Genomic DNA, 19,189 nt, shown 5'->3' on the forward strand with positions numbered 1-19,189 from the left:
GCACGGCTTGCTGGCAGTGTCACATGTCAGATGCATGGCTTGCTGGCAGTGCCACATGGATGCACGGCTTGCTGGCTGTGCCACATGGTTTGGCTCGGTCTTCGGGAACTTGGACATGAGAAAGGGTCAAGCTAGAGACCGTGGACAGAAAGTGTGAATGTCTTTGTAGCTAATGTTTAACATCCACCAGAGAGCACCTCTCACAGAAGAGGCACTGAACCATGAAGTCATCAAAGGGAGGCGGCAGGACACATGAGCCAGACTCTGTCATCGCCCCCAATGCCGTCCCAATGGTCAGGGAGTGGAGAGGACAGTGGGTGAGGATGGGAGCTGTGCCCGGGCCCCTCAATATGAGTTCTCACGGCAGGACTCTGTTCACAGCTGACACCTGGGCCGAGTCCCCGGGGGACTGTCAGATGTGTGAGTCTGGAATCTGGGAAGGAGGGTAGGTGGGGGTACGCCTTTGGTCCTGTGGGGGTCACCCCAAGACGTGCCTCCGTGGTATGCTGATGATTTTAAACTAAAGGCAGCTACAGCCACGGGTTCAGGAGAAACTTCTGCCCCGCCCTCAACTGCTTAGAAGAAGGTGAGTTAGAGGCCTTGCCTCTGAGAGAGGGCCAGGGATGACCTTTCCACCTCTAGGCAGGGCCAGCGCTCTCACTAAACACCTGCTCTTCCGATCGCGCTGCCATGGCCCTGCCCCGGGCGCAGTAGCTCACCCCCGGTCGGATGCCTGAGGTGCCCATGTCCCCTTCTAGCCCGGGTCCCCTCCTGCCTGTGAGGCCTCTGCCTACCTCATGTGCAGGATGCGGGCTCCCATACACGTGTGTATTCACCAGGCACTTCCTCTGGCCAATCTGTCTCATGGTGTTGGACTAGCGACCAGCGGCAGAGCTGGGGGGCAGTCATTTTGATGACTTGATGGCACAGGGTGTTCCTCTCCGACAGGGCTCACCGGCTTAGGGTTGGGATGGGGTGGGCTGGGGGCAAGGGGAGAGACGGCGGTGAGGCTTAGGGAGTGGCAGTGGGTCAAGGACAGGCAAAGGAAGACACACTTTAAAGGGAGGCTGAGAAGGAACAGCGAGAAGAAACCTAAGTCACGAGCCCCGGGAGGGGAGCTGCGTAAAGAAAGAGGTACAAGCAGATTAAATAGCGAAGGGGGCGATTCAAAACTGTGGCTGGAGCAACTTCCGGGCAAGTCAGAGCCGGGAGCGGAGCGTGGCCGGCGGACAGGAGCGAGTGAGTGTGGGTTCAGTCGGAAAGCGTCCCTGGTTGGCAAAGGACAGGTAACGTGTTCCATGAAGAGGAAAGTAGCAGCCCGGCCGGCGTGGCTCCGTGGCTGAGCCTCGCCCTATGAGCCAGGAGGTCAGGGTTCGATTCCCGGTCAGGGCACAGGCCCAGTTTGTGGGCTCGATCCCCAGGGTGGGGTGGGCAGGAGGCAGCCGATCCATGACTCTCTCTCTCATCATGGATGTTTCTGTCTCTCTCTCCTTCCCCCTTATTCTCTGAAATCAGTAAAAATATATTTAAAATGGTAAAAAAATTTTTAGAAGAGGAAAACAGTAACAATGTGAAATAGCTGTCGTGGGGGAAGGCGAAGGAAGGTCAGCCATGGGCTGAAGGTCATGATGCAGAGCTGGCACCAAGCAGAGATGCGAGCCCACCCACTTGCCCTCAGCCATTCCTGAGAGGTGTGCACCCGCCCCAGTGGAGCTGGACTTCCGGGGGTGGGTCTAGGGGGCGGGTCCAGGAGGCGCGTGGGCGTGGCCTGAGAGCCAGCATCAGGCTGAAGGCTTTCCAGGGGGTGTTGTGGAGAAGATGGGGCAGAAGGTCCAGGCTCCTGGCAGGTGAGATTGTAGTGTGATCACCACGGTGGGAGGGAAGGGAGAGAAGCCATGACCAGGGGATGGTGTCGGCGGAAGAGCAAGGCCTGGGAGTTTGAGACCAGGCGTTCTGGAATCCAGGGAGTGAGAGAGATGGGGGAGGAGCAGCTGCGGGCAGGTGTTAAACAGGAGTTGATGCGTCCATGGGCCATCAGTTCCTGGTGACGGGAATGTCCACCGTGAGGTCACTAGCCTGGGTAACCAGTAGCTGAAGGGCAACACAGTTTTTAAGATATATATTTTTTTATTGACTTCAGAGAGAAAGGGAGAGGGAGAGAGAGAAACAGCCATGATGAGAGAGAATCATTGACCGGCTGCCTCCTGCACGGCCCACACTGGGGATTGAGCCCGCCACCCGGCATATGCCCTGACCGGGAATCGAACCCCATGACCTCCTGGTTCATAGGTCAACGCTCAACCCCTGAGCCACGCCGGCTGGGCAGGGCAACACATTTGAAAACACTCTGTCACTCTCAGTGCCCTAGTCTAGCTGCCCCCAGGAAGGAACAGACTGAGGGGCTGTGTGCTGTGGGGCGAGATAGCTCCACCACCTCACGAACCCTGGCTGCTGTCCTCAGGGGAGGGGCAGGGAGAGGGGCCGTCCCGACGTCTTCCTTTCGGGTCTGCAATGGAAGTGGCTGCCGCAGTACTCGGTACGGTTTGCTGAGCGGCGGGTGCCCCTCTGGGTCGCATGAATAAGCACGCAAGGGATGCTGGGACGAAGAGGAAAGATGCCCACTAGCCAAGTGCATCCAACTTTCCACTCGTGTCCCAATCAGACTCCCCCCAAACCAAACATTGCTACTTTTATTAACTTACGGAGCTGGTTCCTATTTGGCAAATTATGAAACCGTTTGTTATGCTTTGTGAAAAGTCAATAACACAGCATCTGATTCTTTTTAACACGAAGTCTCTTCCGTTGGATGCATTCATTACTTCAGCCTGCGGATTGCACCGAATCGGCCCGCTCCTCCAGGCCCCGGCTCCCTAGCCGGCCGGCGGCTGCAGTACCTGCAGTGACTGAGCGAAGGAGCTAGGCTTCGCCTGAGCCTGAAGCCCTCAGGTTAACTGCGCCTGGGCCTGCGCTCGCCGCCGTCATCCTCCCGGCGGGCTGCGTGTGCACCTCGGAGAGTCGTCTGTGTTCACGTGGAAGATGGTGGAACTGGGGCCAGCAGAATCCCCAGCGGAGTCTCCAATCATTAATTTTTGGATCCGGCCTTCACTTTGGCAGCATGTGTACAAATAAACAAGCATGATGAAATTAATTTATTGCATCAGGAGACATCTGTAGTTCTGCAGTTACTCGGCAAGAAAACATTAAACAATTTCAGCTTTGACCACTTACTTCTGACTCCAGCTAAACAAACCTTGCCTCCTAAATCGCTCAGATCCTCTCTTCCAGCTGAGACTTTGTACATTTATGAAGTTTATGACACATAAAAACACGAGGACGGCATGAAAGTGCCGTGAGAGGCCCGCTTAGAGGGAACGTGAGACCAGCAACGCTCTCACTCCCGCGGCGCTCGGGCGCCTGGGCGAGGACCCGGCACATGCCCTGGGAGGGAGCAGGGCCGAGCTCACCTGCAGTTCTGAACCCTGAAGCCGGGGTTCACAAGTCCCCTCTGAATATCTCATGGGTCCTGGGAGTTAAAGTCAACAGACATTATTTCATTTTTGTTTTCTGTTTTAATTTCCTTTTTTCTTTTTTAATAAAAGGGGAAACCGTGACTCAAGAAAGGGGAGAGAGGCAGCCTGTGAAACTGCCCTAGCGCCCGATCCCCTCAGGAGCTCGCCCACCTGCTGGCGGGATGGCCGATGGAGGCATGGCCTTCCCTGAACCAGGCGAGGTGGCCCAGGGCCAAGGGGGATCAGAAAGTCATTAGGACAAAGACCGGTCCTGCTCTAACAATGGACCAACTTCATGTTCCAGGGTATTGGCTTGCTGTGGACTCAGAAGAGTCTTGAGATTTCTGCCAAGATCAGCAAACTTGTTCAGCCCAGGTGACCAGTTGGGTACCAGTAGGTGCCTTGGGAGGCCTACAGGAAGGAGGGAGAGGCCAGGAGGAGATGCAGCCAGGTGGCAGGATGATGGAGGAGGAGGGGCAGGGAGCCACCTAGCAGTAACAATGCAAGGAAACCATTAACAAAGGAAAAAGGCAACCTATGGAATGAGAGAGAAGGTGTGCAAACCACATATCCAATAAGGGGTTACTATCCAAAATATACAAGAAACTCATACAGCCCTCTAGCAAAAACAACAACAGATCATAACCTGATAGCTATTATCAAAACATTGAAACCTGTGAGTTGGTGAGGATGCGGTGAAAAGGAACCCCTATGTACTGTTTGTGGAATATAAACTAACACAGCCCTTACAGAAAATAGTATGGATGTTCCTCAAAAGAATTGAAAATAGAGCTACCACATTACCCAGCAATCCCACTTCTGGGTCTGTATCCAAAGGGAATTAAGTCAGTGTCAGAGAGGGCTGACCTGTCATATTCATTGCAGCATTATTTACAGTAGCTAAGACATGGAAACAAGCTAACTTTGACCATGGATGAATGGATAAAGAAAATATGGTTTATGAATATGTAATCATGGAATACTATCCAGTCTTAAAAAGAAGGCAGTCCTGCTATTTGCAGCAACATGGGTGAGCCTGGAGGACATGCTAAGTGACACAGAAAGACAAATACTGAGGATCTCACACATGGAACCTAAAAAGGTCAGTTCATAGTACGAGGAGTAGAATGGTGGTTACCAGGGGCTGGGCGGGGGGGGATGGGAAGATGCTGGTCAAAGGGTATGAACTTTTAGGTATGAGATGAATACATTCTGGCGATCTGCTATACAGCACGGTGACTATAGTTAATGTACTGCATACTTGAAATTTGCTAGTATATTAGCAAATTTACTAGGTCTCAAGTATCCTTACCACAAATACACAAACATAGCTATGTGAATGGTAGATGTGCTAATTAGCTTGGTCATGGTAATCATTTTACACTGTACACACATATGAGAACACATTGTGCCCCTTAAATATATGCATTTTCTCCTTGTCAATCATGCCTCCATAAAGCCGGGGAAATGATGGTGTTGGAGATAGCACGTGGCCTCAGGAGCCTCAGAGCGCTTGGGGGCTGGGGATCTGGTGTGGGGGTGCATGCTGGGGAATTACGCTCATTCCCTTACTGTGGCTGAGGTGGAGTACAAAGATGGAAAGATGTTTTACATGCATTTTTTTCTTTCTATACAAGATCCTTTTTGTCACTTGGTGTTGCTTTGAGAGTTCTGTAGAAGTAGATTGAATGGAATAAGCTTATTGAATACCTGCTATGTCCTTGTTCTGGATTTTATAGGGAAAGAGACGAACCCTCCAGGAGTTCAGAGACTCGCTCAGGGCCCATGTGTAATGGAGGAGAGCTTGGCTTGGACCAGGCCCAGCCTCAGAGTCTGCGTATCTTCCACTGCCCCCTACAAAGTGCCAGCTTCCTCAATGGCAGCTTAAAACGTCTGCGCCCAGCATTCATTGCTCAAGGAGGCTCTTTCTTCAGTGAGATTTAATATTTGTTTATACAGGGTGTCCCAAAATTCACACAAGATTTGAATTTTGCGTGAGCATCAACAACAACTACAAAAAGTAAAAGCCTAATTTTACTTGGTTTATTGAATCAGATTCTACTATCTGTTGCCCTTTGATTTCAATCCCTTCAATTTGATAAGCATTACCAAGTACCAATGATGGCCCAGGAGCAGGGACAATGAAGACCAATGAAGACCACGGCTTTGCATATGTGCCAGCAAAGCTCTGGAGGCCATTTACCCGATGTGCTATTCCATACATAACCCTATACTGTATGCTTTATGAATCAATAAAAAACTTACAATTTTTAATTATACACCTGTGTTTTCTATCAAAATTACTTCTTGCGTGAATTTTGGGACGCCCTCTAAGAACATGTCACCTTCTTCATGTGGCTTCCACTCCATAGGAGGTTATTTTCTAGATCCATGTAGGACTTGGACCACAAGAGGATATAGAAGACAGGCCTTGGCCTGAGGACACACGCTGTGACGTCCCTTTAGCATTGTTCGGACAATCTCTTGGGGCGTTATTTGTGCTTTTATTCCATTTTAGCTCACAGAGTTAAAAACATGAAGTTATGTAGACTGACAGAGTTCAGAGTGACTTATAACTCCTCTTGTTCTAGAAGGAATTTCAGGTGACCTGAATCACAGTTAGCTAGGGTGGTTGTTCTTTCTGTTTTAATTTAAATGTATTGGGGTGGCATTGGTTAATAAAACTATAGAGGTTTCAAGTGTACAGTCCTGTAAAAATCATCTGTATACCGTATTGTCCGTTTACCACCCAAAGTCCAATATCCTTCCGTCACCATACACTTGACCCCCTCCACCCTTCACTGCCCCCCTAACCCTTTTCTTTTACCCTTCACCCCCTTTCCTTCTGGCAACCACCATCCTGTTGTCTGTGTCTCTGAGTCTTTGTTTGTTCTAGAGCCCACATATGAGTGAAATCACATGGTTCTTGCCTTTTTCTGCCGGACTTATTTTGCTAGCTACGTATTTCTTGATCTTTCATCTCTCCTTGCTAGATCGTCCACTCTGTGGGGCCAGAAACTGGCCCAGCTCCCTTCCCTTTATCAGCAGCCCCCAGCGGTCCTCAATGTGGGAAGTAAGCAACATTTGCTGAGTTCATTCCTGTTGGGACAGCTTGACAGATGGAGTGTACAAAGAAGAAGGGCTTCTATAGCCCTGGCCACTGTGGCTCAGTTGGTTGGAGCATCGTCCTGTGTACTGGAAGGTTGTGGGTTCGAGTTTCCCTCAGGGCACATTCCTGGGTTGTGGGTTCAGTCCCTGGTCAGGGAGCGTATGGGTGGCAACCGATCCATGTATCTCTCTCACATCAATGTCTCTCCCTCTCCCTTCTTCCCTCTCTAAAATAATAATAATAATAATAATAATAATAATAATAATCCTATATAATAAAAGGCTAATATGCAAATAGACTGAACGGCAGAACGACCGGTCACTATGACATGCAGTGACCACCAGGGGGAAGATGCTCAATGCAGAAGCTGCCCCCTGGTAGTCAGTGCGCTCCCACAGGGAAAGCGCTGCTCAGCCAGAAGCCAGGCTCACGGCTGGTGAGTGCAGCAGCGGTAGTAGGGCAACGCTAAGGATGTCGCAGGAAGTGGACCTACGCTGTCAGTCGGACATCCCCTGAGGGCTCCCGGACTATAGAGGGTGCAGGCCAGGCTGAGAGGACCTGCCCCCAAGCGCACAAATTTCATGCACTGGGCCTCTAGTAATAATAATAATAGAAGGGCTTCCATAGAGAACTGTGTTGATTGTCTTCTGGAAGAAATAGAATAATTTAGAATCAAGGCTACATGCAATTATTCAAGCTGAGTATTCTTTATGGATGAGTAGATTATCCTTTGATCTTTAAATATCAATAATTATGTTGAATGAAGAACATTACTTTAAATCTATCACTGCATAAATATTCTCCTGGTCCAGCAACAGTCATCCTTGTTTCCTTACATTGTAATAGGTATTACTTCTGCCCTTTTTATAAGAGAGCAAACGAGACAGGTGCACTGGGCAGCCCTGGGCCCTGCTTTCACCAACAGTTTTATGGGTATCGTAGGTTGCCTTCTGCCTGTATTTTTTGCTTTTTACCTGTTGGCAGCTCTTGTTTATACTTTGAACTTGTATGGTAAGAGTTCGGGAGTCTAAATTATTCTAAAAGGTTATTGGTGACATTCTTGATGTCATAGACCAAACTTCCAGCAAGAGAATGACCAGGGTTGCTAGCTGATATCCAAGCAACTTAAACATTTTAAAAACAGAAGAGAAAACCTACTGCCAGGACCGATAGAAGGCACTTCCCTCCTCCTCTGAGTTGAACACTGTGGCTGCGATGCCTTCTTCTCTCCCGGCTCCACTCTTCTGACTCTGGTGCTCGTGGCCAGCAGGGGAACATGCTCACCGATGGAGGTGCGTTGCCACGCCAGGCAGGAGTGTGTTTTAATAGCTCGGACTACCCAGAGGACCAGGAAACACACTGAGTGGCCAGATTATTATGACCACCTGACGTTTGTAGGCACATTAGCCGTACACTGCATCATATGGGGTATGGAAGCCGAAGGCCTGTTCGAACACCTTTGCTGTCTGCAGTTACCAAGATAAAACGTCTCCAGTTCGCACAGGAACACAAGGATTGGACAGTCGAGCATTGGAAAAAAGTCATGTGGTCGATGAATCACGTTTCCAGTTGCATCATGCAGATGGCAGAGTGAGTACAACCCTTCAAGCTGGTGGGGGCAGTGCTATGGTTTGGGGCATGTTTTCCTGGCATGATTTGGGCCCTTTAATTCATGTGGAACAACGTCTGAATAGCACAACATACCTAAGTATCGTTGCTGATCAAGTTCATCCTGTCATGTTGATGGCGTATCCCAATGGAGATGGCTTCTTCCAATAAGACAAGGCGCCATGCCACGGTGCTCGTATTGTGCAGGAGTGGTTTCAAGAACATGAGGGAGACTTTACCTTGCTTAGGTGGCCCCCACAATCACCAGATCGCAATCCAATTGAGCATTTGTGGGATGAAGTTAAAAGAGCCATCAGGCAGCTGGTTCCACAACCATCAAATCTTACAGAACTGGACAGTGCTATTCATCAGGCCTGGTGTCAGATTCCTCGCATCACCTTTCAACATCTCGTGGAGTCAATGCCAAGAAGAATCGCCGCAGTATGGAAGGCAAAAGGTGGCCCAACGAAGTACTGATGGGGTGGTCATAATAATCTGGCCCCTCAGTGTATATCTTGGGTTTCTAGGGATTCTGGATAAACATGGATTCTGCTTCCCTCCCAGCAATGGGGAACTCGCCCTTGGCCTGCCCTACTCATAGGCACTGCTGCTTCTGTTGAGATGCAGAAAACCTCTAGGTGGCCCCTTGGGCATCGGCTTGCTTAGAACACTCCTCCCCCTTAATTAGCCATAAAACAGCTGCCAATCGTTGGTAAATGACACTAGTAAACTCTGCAAATATGTTCTAAGTCCATTTGAGTGTTGTATGTGAATGCATATGTCCCGAGTGGCTCCTTCCATTGAAAGTCTGAGTGCCCAAGTTTGGATTCACGTTTAAGTATATGCTTATGTATCCGTGTGTAGATTTGTAAAGAAAAAGCCACACCCAGTTTCCATAAAAATGCCTCATGAGTGGACGAATGAATGGCTGTTTATACCTCATGTAGAAAGCGGTGCCGTACTCTGATCATCTGCTCCAATAGTCTGTTCCGCCGTCCTAAGAGAACACGGAATATTCGCAGAAGTCATGGCCTCCCCAGACAGCCTGGCTGTGGGAGCTGTTTGCTCTCACAGGGGATGTACAGTTCTGACAGTTTATCCCACGAGAAGGGTAGAGCCTTTGCGTCTCTAAGCACAAACAAAGTGAAGGCTGCTTTCTACACTGTGGTCAGAGAGATCTGCAGCCACGCGAGTCAGAAGGGCGGCTTGAATGACGTGCCAGTGATTGGCAGGCGTCCGTGCTCTGACTCCAGCAGACGCCCACCTGGCCTTGGCCTAAAGACCAGGGGTGACTTGCATTCACATTGGAATGTGGGTGCCAGAGCGCCATGTTAGTGTGCACAACCTGGGGATGTGACGGAGAAGAGAGAGGAAGGTTGGCAGAGAGACGTACAGATGCATGGAGGTCAACAGAAATCAGGTTGAGAACCGCTGGTCTAGAGCATAAAGCCGGTCGGAGTAACAGAGCTGAGAGGTGGTGAGATGCAGGGGGCTCCGTAGATCGAGTAGAGGAGCAGGAATCCTCTCGCAAGAAGAGACCATAACAAGTGCCACCCATTACTGGACACCCATTACACCCCAGGCGAGGTGCTGGTCAATTGCAAGAAATGAAGAAACTCTTTGGTCTCAAGTCACATTCTGACTGCTGAGCGCTTTGTTACATTTCATGAGAATTGGACTCATAGTTCTATATATTCTACAAGAAAAACTGGTCCCATAAACTATTCTAATTAAAAATTGTACCCTTTGTGGTTTTAGTCACATGTTTTCTTTGTATTACAACCTAATAGGCTTGCTTAGAAAAAAACACATTTCATTGTTTTTGAGTCATTTCCCCATCTTGAGTTTATTAAACTTGAATTAAAGTAAATTATTCTAAAGGCGAAGCCCTGTTTTCTACACTGGGACTTGAAAAATGTTTGAACCTAAGTAGAGTTAAAATTCACCACGTCAAGCCAACGCAAGTCTCAAAACGGCGAAGGGCCTGCGTCTCAAATACGGAAAGTTAGTGCTGCGGCAGGGGAGTCATCTGGCCCCTTGGTCTCGTCCAGTTGAGGCCCTTTGATTAATGAGATGTTAGATGCCTGACACTCGGCAATGAATTAGGTTCCTCGTCCTGTGCCTCGCGCCTTCCCATCCACTTCCAGCAGCAGAGGGTGGCTGAGGAGAGCCAACCCGGGAGGGGAGTGAACTTACACATGCGGACAGACAGCCATACCCATGGCCTTCAAGACAGATGGAGGGGGAAAAATCTCCCCGTCACATGCCTCTCATCGGCTCCCATTTGTAAATATTCATCAGCAGGAGAGAGGGGAAGCCGCAGCCACGCCCCACGGACGCTCTCCCTGCTAGTCCTGATGACAGCTCGCTTTCTGAGAAATAATCTGAATCACGGACTTAAAAAAAAAAGTGAAGAAACCCAGGAACGTCCTGGGTCCTGATTGCAGAGTCTGGCACGGCCTCGGCGACAGTTTTAGACAGAATGTCCTCTCGGTTGTCAACCCACACATGGGCCCGTCGCTGGCCAAGTGCGGAGCCAGCTCCTTCCTGCGGGCTGGAGCCCTGTCAACTCCCTTCCGATCTCCCAACAGCTTCCAAGGAGCCGGCCTTCCTCCTTCCCAGAAAGCAGACACCCATTCTCTGAACCGGGTGGCACCCTCACCCGCCGCAGGGGAGGAAGGGACCTGGGATCATCGAGGTTTTGAGTGTTTTTAATTTTGGACGCTTCTTTCTCATAAGCTGTCCCCTAGTCTGTGGCTGTCAGTTTCCTCACGGGATTGGGAGTTTCCTCACTGGGTTCACTCCTTCTCTCACGTCTTCATTCAACAGATATTTACCAAGCGCCCACTCCGCGCTGGGTGCCGTTCTAGACTCTGGGGATACACCAGTGGACAGAGTTATAATGGAGTTTGCGTTCTAGTGGGAAGAGGCGATTATGAACAAATAAAAGCAATCTACCAGGTAATGATCAGTGACACGAGAAAAATAAGCAGAGAGGGGGAGAGAGGACGCTGGGGGGGGGGGGGGAGGCTGCTATCTGTGCGGTGGGGGGGAGTGTGGGGGGCAGTGACTCAGGCTGCCGTGACGGTGTGGTTGAGCAGGATGGGGGTGCACAACGCAGGGACCCGGGAGAAGAGCCTCAGGCAGAGGAGATAAGACGTGCAAAGGTCCTGGGCCTGTTCAGGGGATAGCAGGGAGCTAGGTGGCCGGAGTGGGCTGGGCGGGGCGTGGGGCTGGAGGGAATGACAGATGAGACAGCGAGGCCAGCTCAGGGCCCTGGCGTTGACTGCAAACAAGATGGGGAACCATGGAGCCGCTTTCCGCAGACGAGTGATGCAGTCGCATAGAGGTCTCCAAAGGGCCGCGTTGGCTGCTGTGCTGAGAGCAGGCGGTAGCGGGCAAGGTCACAAGCAAGGTCACGTTAGGAGGCTCGCACAGTCACTCAGCCGCTAGAGGCGCTGTTGTCTTGGGCATTCCCGTCTCCAGCCCTATCTGGGTTACATGTTTCACCAAGATGTGCACCTCCTGGCCAGCTTCTGGGTGTAGCGTTTTCTCAGAACTGTTCCCGACCAACTCTGACCTCATCTCTGTCCGCGGACCAACATGTCCCCAGGCCACCCGCCGGCCAGCCTCTGCGCTGCGGTTCTGAGGGAGGAGGACTTGGCCTTTGGCTCTCAGAGGCTCGCCCTCCCTCTGGGCTTCAGATGCGCTTGCAGGACCCTGCGTCTGTCTTTCTTCTCTCCCAAGGCGTCTCTGGGTTTGCGGAGTTCTCTCCATCCCTTGGTCTCAAAGGGTTTTTTAAAAATCTTCTTGGTCTGACCTGTAGCATATTCCGCCATGTGTTTACCACGGCGGGTCTGGCTCCAGCCGGCCCTCGGCGCCCTCCCGGCGCCCACGGAAATGGGTCTCGCCGTCCGGTGTGCCCGTGGCAGGTGACGTCATCGCCGGGCTCGGCCTTGTTCCTCCCTGTCAGCGGGACGGGCCTCCCGGCACCGCAGGCCCCTGCGGAGCCCCCTCTCCAGCCGGACACACGGCCCCAGGACTCATTTAGGAGCAACAGTGATCGACAGCCCCCGAGCCTTCACTCCCGTGTTCGGTTCCGACCACCTTCCCCTTGTGTGACCTGTGCCAAGGCTGCTGGCAGCCCCCCAGCCACAGCCGCTCGCAGATGTTTCGTTTGGCCCGCACAGGGTCTTGGAAAATCTTGAAAAACTGCCAACACTGAAAATGATGAGATTTAGATAAAAACCCGAACGCTTCACTTCTCTTGAAACATGAAGTCTTGGCTCACCTGGGCGACAATGAGCGGGAGGAAGCAGCAGTCGTGGTGGTGGGCGGGGGGGGGGGGGGGGGGGGGGGCTCTGTGCTCCCTGCCCCGCCTGCTGCTGCCCCTGCTGGCCTGCTGGCCGCTCCTGCCAGATATTTGAGCACAAGAGCCACGATTTCCCCCTCCCCTTCCACTCCCTCCCCACTGGCCTCCCCAGAATTATCCTAGAGGTCCCCACTGCGCCGGGGATTTTTCAGGATGAGAATCATCTTTTAAAACGAGACCTTAAGGTAAAAACAATGCCGTCTCCCACAGGTAGGGAAAGGAGACATACTTTTCACATGAGAGAGAGTAACTAGTCTCCTATCTTTCCAAACTCAGAATCTAAGTTGATTTGGACTAGTGTCCAGCTTCCTGCCATCTAGGGAACCACTGCACGCTCACCTGGAACTCCCCCTCGGCCTGGCCTCCCACCCCAGCCGTTCCAGCGAAGCCTCTGCCAGCGGGACGTGTAGCAAGGCCAACCGTTCACACCCCGCGGACAGAGACGCTGGTGCTGGTGCCGTCGCCACGCCTGACCTACAGCCGAGTGCCTGTCCGCTGGGCCACTGTCAGGGACTGTGGGGAGGGGACCCCACACCCCAGGGAGCTGCTGAGCAGGCGCAAACCAGCGGCTCAGGGGTGGAGCGTCGACCTACGAACCAGAAGGTCACAGTTCGATTCCAGGTCAGGGCACGTGCCCGGGTTGTGGGCTCCATCCCCAGTGGGGGGCGTGCAAGAGGCAGCCGATCCATGATTCTCTCTCATCATCGATGTTTCTCTCTCTCTCTCCCTCTCACTTCGTTTCTGGAATAAAACAGAAAACAAACAAACAAAACCAGGCACTTGAAAGCATCAGTCTGAAGCTTCAGTCCCTCCCCTGCTTTGGGATCATCCCTGTGGCCCAGGATCGAGCCTTCCTGAGGCCCTGAAGTGCCCATCACTGCACTGCCCGCCCTGCATCCGCCCTCCGGCCACCCCGTGCACCTTGCACTGTTCGCCCCTAACCCCTGCCCGCCCCCCACTATCCCCCCTCCATCCCCCCCCCCCCCGCCACACACACACAGCTTCTTGTTACTGGGCCCCCGGCCAGGAGGTCACTACTGCACCGGGCAGGACGCCACCCTGGGCTCTCCATGTCCCGCCTGGCTCCTCTGTGCCACGCATGGTGGTTGCGGAGGCTGTCCCCTCTCCTCCCCGCACCCCCCCCCCCCGTCTCTCTTTAGGTGCTTCCTGTCCCACCAGTAGTCACAGGGACAAACCAGCAGCTCCCTGCCCAGCAGACGCCCCCCCCCCCAGGACACCCCTCCCTCCCACTAAGATGCAGTCTCACCGCCCCTCCCCCCTGAGCCCCTCGCTCTCCGAGCCTCCCCTCACTGCGGTGGGGACAGGAGTCACCTCCTCTTCTCTCTGGGAAAGGGCGTGGGTCATCGCTTATCATAACCCCGCTCCCGGGGACAGCAACCCATCCTCGCCCTGTCTCTCCCGCCCTCTGCCTGGGAATGGAGGCGGGGCCACGTGTCGGGGGCTCCGTTCTGTGGGCCCCGACGCCTGAGGGAGGCGGCTCCTTCTCTGGCTGCTCTCTTGGGAGGACAGAGCATCAGATCAGAATCACACAAGTGCTGCTCTCGGTGCTGAGCCCGTGCCACGCCCGGCACAGCCCAGCCCGGTGTCCTGGGCCATATGCTTAGGTGAGGGGGGAAAATTCCAGAACTGAAATCAACCCACCTGGTCTCTACTTTCCAACGTTTTCCTATTGCGGCCCCTCCTGTTTCCCTCACCCTGTGGGTCAGGCCTTTGTTCTCCTTGTGCCATCACTTTTCAGAGAGAGGAGAGGTCCTTTCCTGCTCCAGCCACCAACTGGACCACATTCTCGTCCACACTCTGCTGGAGTTCCCCCGAAATTGCCTGTCGACTCCACCACTTCCTAACCCAGGGTGCCTTTCTCACTCACTTCACAGGACTCCACACTTCAGGCTGTGCTCCCGGGGCCAGGTCTGAAACAATGTGCTGCACTGTGATAATTATATCTTCAGCTAAAATGTGTTTATGCTATATAATGAAAGGCTAATATGCAAATCAACCGAACAGCAGAACAACCGGTCGCTATGATGCACACTGACCACTAGGGGCCAGACGCTCAATGCAGGAGCTGCCCCCTGGTGGTCAGTGCGCTCCCACAGGGGGGGTACTGCTCAGCCAGAAGCCAGGCTCATGGCTGGTGAGCACAGTGGCGGTGGTGGGATCCTCTCCCGCCTCTGCAACAGCGCTAAGGATATCTGACTGCCAGCTTAGGCCTGCTCCCTACAGCGGGCCTAAGCCAGCAGTCGGACATCCCCTCAAGGGTTCCCAGACCGCGAGAGGGACCCCTGCCTCCACACCCGAGTGCACAAATTTTGTGCACCAGGCCTCTAGTATTCTATAAGCATCATTTTCATGATTATTTAAATGGATGCAGTGTTTTCCACCAGTGTTTTTTACACTGGCTTCTATGCCATTTCTGGTTTAACTGGATCTTATCATGAGGAAGGTTTTGTGATGTGGTGTGTGTGTGTGTGTGTGTGTGTGTGTGGACTGTACTTCCCAGATCTTCCGTGTTTGCCCGTGGTCTTTAGGGCTGAATGACAGTAGGTTGGACTGTGAAGCATGTTAGGCTCAGTTCCTCCCCTCAGCCTTTTGTAGACGTTGGTCCATACCTTCCGATGCTAAATGCTACTCTGGAGAAATAAAAAGCTGGCTCAGTTTTTAAGTCACGCTTTTTTTCTTCCTGGATACCTGATGAAATGTTATCCTTGGAACTCAGTCGCGATCAGGAAATATTTACTGCCCATTATGATGTTCCCGGGTTTTATTGGAATACACTGTGCCCTTGGCCTCTGCGTGTAAACTGCATTTGGGACAATTGCCTTCTATGGCGATTTCACAGTCGTGTCCTGGCCATTTGCTTAGGTTTCTCTTTCGGGAACACCGCGTCTCTTTGTGCTCCGTGGTCTTTACGCCCGTTCTCTGTTGACTGTGTAGCTGCTTCACCTCTTCGCTGCTCCTCTGTGGCGCTGTAACTGTCCCCCGAGTTACCTCTGGACCCGCAGCTCAATAAATAGCTACCAGCAATGTGGCTATTTCCGTCTCAGCTAATTCACAAAAACGTTAACGTTCCATTCAGTTCCCTGATCGCCCGAACCACAGGTGAAGCGCCAACCAGGCGGCGAGGCTGCTCCACGCGGCTCAGTCAGAGCGGCCGCCACGGCAGCCCTGACCGCCCTGCAGCGCTCTCCGCCGGCAATGCCCGCTCTGGCCGTGGCTTTTCCTCCTTACATATCTGTTGCTTTGCTCTGTTCATGTTAGTCCTCAGTATTTCCTTCCAAACACCACTTCCATTTTATAGTTTTTTACACATATTTTTATTGATTTCAGAGAGGAAGGGAGAGGGAGGAGAGAAATAGAAACATCAATGAAGAGAGAGAATCATGGACCGGCTGCCTCCCGCACGCCCCACACTGGGGAGCGAGCCTGCAACCCGGGCATGTGCCCTGACTGGGAATCGAACCGTGACCTCCTGGTTTATAGGCCGATGCTCAGCCACTGAGCTGGGCCCATAGTGTGGGCTTATGGTGCATTGAAGTCCGACCCAGTGTGGCTCCTGACCGATCGCCTCCCAGGGCGGCTCTGGGCGCTCCCCTTGGCGAGGGGGTTGGTGATCTACAATCACACGTTTTCCTCTGACATTTCATACCACGTTTTTTTCATATTATTTAATTTTTGCTGGAATAGATTTTCCGTTTGTTCTCCTTTTACTGCTAGTTAACGAGGAAAGGTTTCCCCAGACCTCTTCACGGCTGGTTAGAATGTGGCTGCGCTCTTCTTGGAGAAATCCCCACCTCTTTCCCTGCGTTGTGGACAGCACTGCAAGGGCCAGCGCTCGCCTGGTCAGTAATTGTGCCGATGGGGCCACACACTCACTTACGTGCTGCCACGGCGCGATGGGGAGCTGAGTGGCTGGGATGAGACCCGGCTGCGTATCTGAATGCTGACGAACTGGCCTTTTCCAGAAGAGTCTGCCCACCCCCGAGGTACAGAGGGGGAGAGATGACCTGCGGCCAGAGGGCCCGGGTGGGTGGGAACAGAGCGGAGAGATGCTTCTCAGCAGGTTGGTCTGCGTCCTCCTCCTCCTCGGCCACACGAGGCTGCCCTCTCTCCCTCCGTGTCTCCAAGGTCTCGGCCTTGGTGCCTCCTGGAGCCCAGCAGCCTCTCCGTGTCCCGGTGACCCCGGGTGACCTCAGCCCTCCCAGCGTCCTCAACATCTACGCAGGTTGGGGCGTCGGAACTTCGCGGTTTTAAGGAGCCGCAGCCGCTGTGTCCTGCCTGCTCTCAGGGTCGGTCATTCCACTCCCAGCTCCCTGCCAGGTAGGAAGGGGGGGCCGCGCCTCAGAGACCAGGAAGACTTTCCTGGGAGACCAGCTGGGCTCTGGGCGCAGCCCCCGCCCCCCTTGCCTGCACCTGCCTCAGGACAGCTGTTGGTTCCTGGGGCTGGGCTCCTGCTGGTATAGACGTGGGCTTCCCGGTGCCCTTGAGTGAGGTTTCAGGGTTTTGTTCTCCGCAGCCTCTGTCTGCAGGAGCATCAGGCCGTCGGGTGTCCGGGCAGGGAATGGAGCGCTTTTCGGAGCCCACACCAGGCTCCTGAAAAGAGCTTCGTTGTTCACGGGGTCCCGACCCTGGGGGTGTATTTCTCTCTCTTTTGTAACCTGCTTGCTGCGCCTCTTAGACTTTTGCAGAAATGAAATCTGGGCGTCGCGCTCCCCTCTGCCATCTGGCGGGCCGGCCTGTTGGTTTCGGGATACAGTCAGCAAAGAGCCCATTTGCCCAAGCTCCTGTATGTCTGTCTCCGGGACTCAAGGGGTTGCAATTGGAATAACGAGCCACCAGGGGGAGTGCTTCTTCTGACTTCCTTTGCATAAAGTAACAAGGATATGTAGTTTATGCGGGCTTGTTTGCTTTATTTTATTTTTTCGGGTTTGTTTGTTTTAATCGGAGACGACCAATGAATAGAATTACACAAGAAGAACGTGACCTTCTGTAATTTCATTCGATCATAAAACCGAACCAACACACCCTGAGCGAAAGGTCTTTACAAGCCACTTGCATAGCAAAGTGCTTAAATTCTAGGTGAGCTCTTAAAATGAGTCATTCCAGATGGGCTTATGTGGGCCCGGTCTTTCAAAACATAACCGCTGCTGTAGCTTTTAACGAGAAACGCAAAGGCCCCAAAAACATGTTAGATGCGAGTCCGACGCCCACGGATCCGAAAGCACAGCGGGAACTTCCTGGACCCCGCGGCGCACCGAGGAGGCACCTGGGCTGCGCCCCAGGGTCTGTGTGCCCCACTGTGTCGCCCCGTGCGCCTAGGCTGCGCGTATCCGAGGCCCTGCAGCAGTGGCACTGCATGAGAGACCCCGAATGCGCCGCCACCCTGACCAGAGCCCGGACTGGGTCCTATTGAGCAGCTGCGGGCGACGGCGGGAGAACTTCTCGCCCAGAACTGGGAGTCCCAGACGAAGCTTCGTTAGTTTCTTCTTCCTGTTTGTGCTCGGGATCCTGAAAATGGCTCGGAGCAGACGCAGAGTCACACTTTTGAAAGGTGTGTGTGTGTGTGTGTGTGTGTGTGTGTGTGTGTGGCTTCCCAATGAAATAGAAAAAAGATCCAAACTGGCTTTCAGGGCCGCCCGGGATCTGCACGCTCAGTTCCCTTCAATCTCCAATCCGGTGGCTCTCCACCTTGGCTGCACATTAGCATCATCTGGGAACTTTTTAAAATCCTGATTTCTGGGCCTCGTGAATTTACAAAAATGGGGCCCAGAAATCAGGATTTTAAAAAGATTCCCAGGTGATGCTAATGCGCAGCCAAGGTGGAGAACCACTGCTCTGATCTCTTCCTTCTTCTTAACCTCTCTCCTCTCCTCTTCTTGGAACACACAGGGTCCTGTCCAGCCCACAGCCAGGCTGCGGTGTCCAGAACGCCCCGCCCGCCCCGCCCGTGGCCACCTCTCACCCCCCAGGTCTCACCTCAGCCCGGCCGGGTCCTTCCTCTGACCCTGCGAACGGCACCTGCCCCTCCCGGACTGCTGGCCTCGGAGCACCTTCCCTAGTCCTCTCCTTACAGCAGGTGCGGGCCTACCTGTCTTCCTAACCCAGGGGTGGGCAAACTTTCTGACTCGAGGGCCACAGTGGGTTCTGAAACTGGACCGGAGGCCGGAACAAAAGCATGGATGGAGTGTTTGTGTGAACTAATATAAATTCAAAGTAAACATCATTACATAAAAGGGTACGGTCTTTTATTTCAATAGTTTTATTCATTTCAAACGGGCCGGATCCGGCCCGCGGGCCGTAGTTTGCCCACGGCTGGGCTAACCAGAAAGTGAGCAACTGGGGGCGAGGGCCTTACTTGTCTGGCTCACGTGTATCCCCAGTGCTCCCCGAGCAACAATCACCCAAAGGTGCTTCTAGATCAATTACTTTTAAAAACCCAGCAGCACAGAAATCGACTAAGAGGAGAGCAAAAGTTGTTTTCCAATCATCGGCAATTCCACTGCCCACATGCGATGAGGGCTGCCCCCTTTCCTCTGGGCATCAAAGCTGCACCGATGCCATTTTCACAAAGTG

This window comes from Myotis nattereri (assembly GCF_964212035.1).
Source record: "Myotis nattereri genome assembly, chromosome: 4".
In the NCBI taxonomy this organism is placed as follows: domain Eukaryota; kingdom Metazoa; phylum Chordata; class Mammalia; order Chiroptera; family Vespertilionidae; genus Myotis; species Myotis nattereri.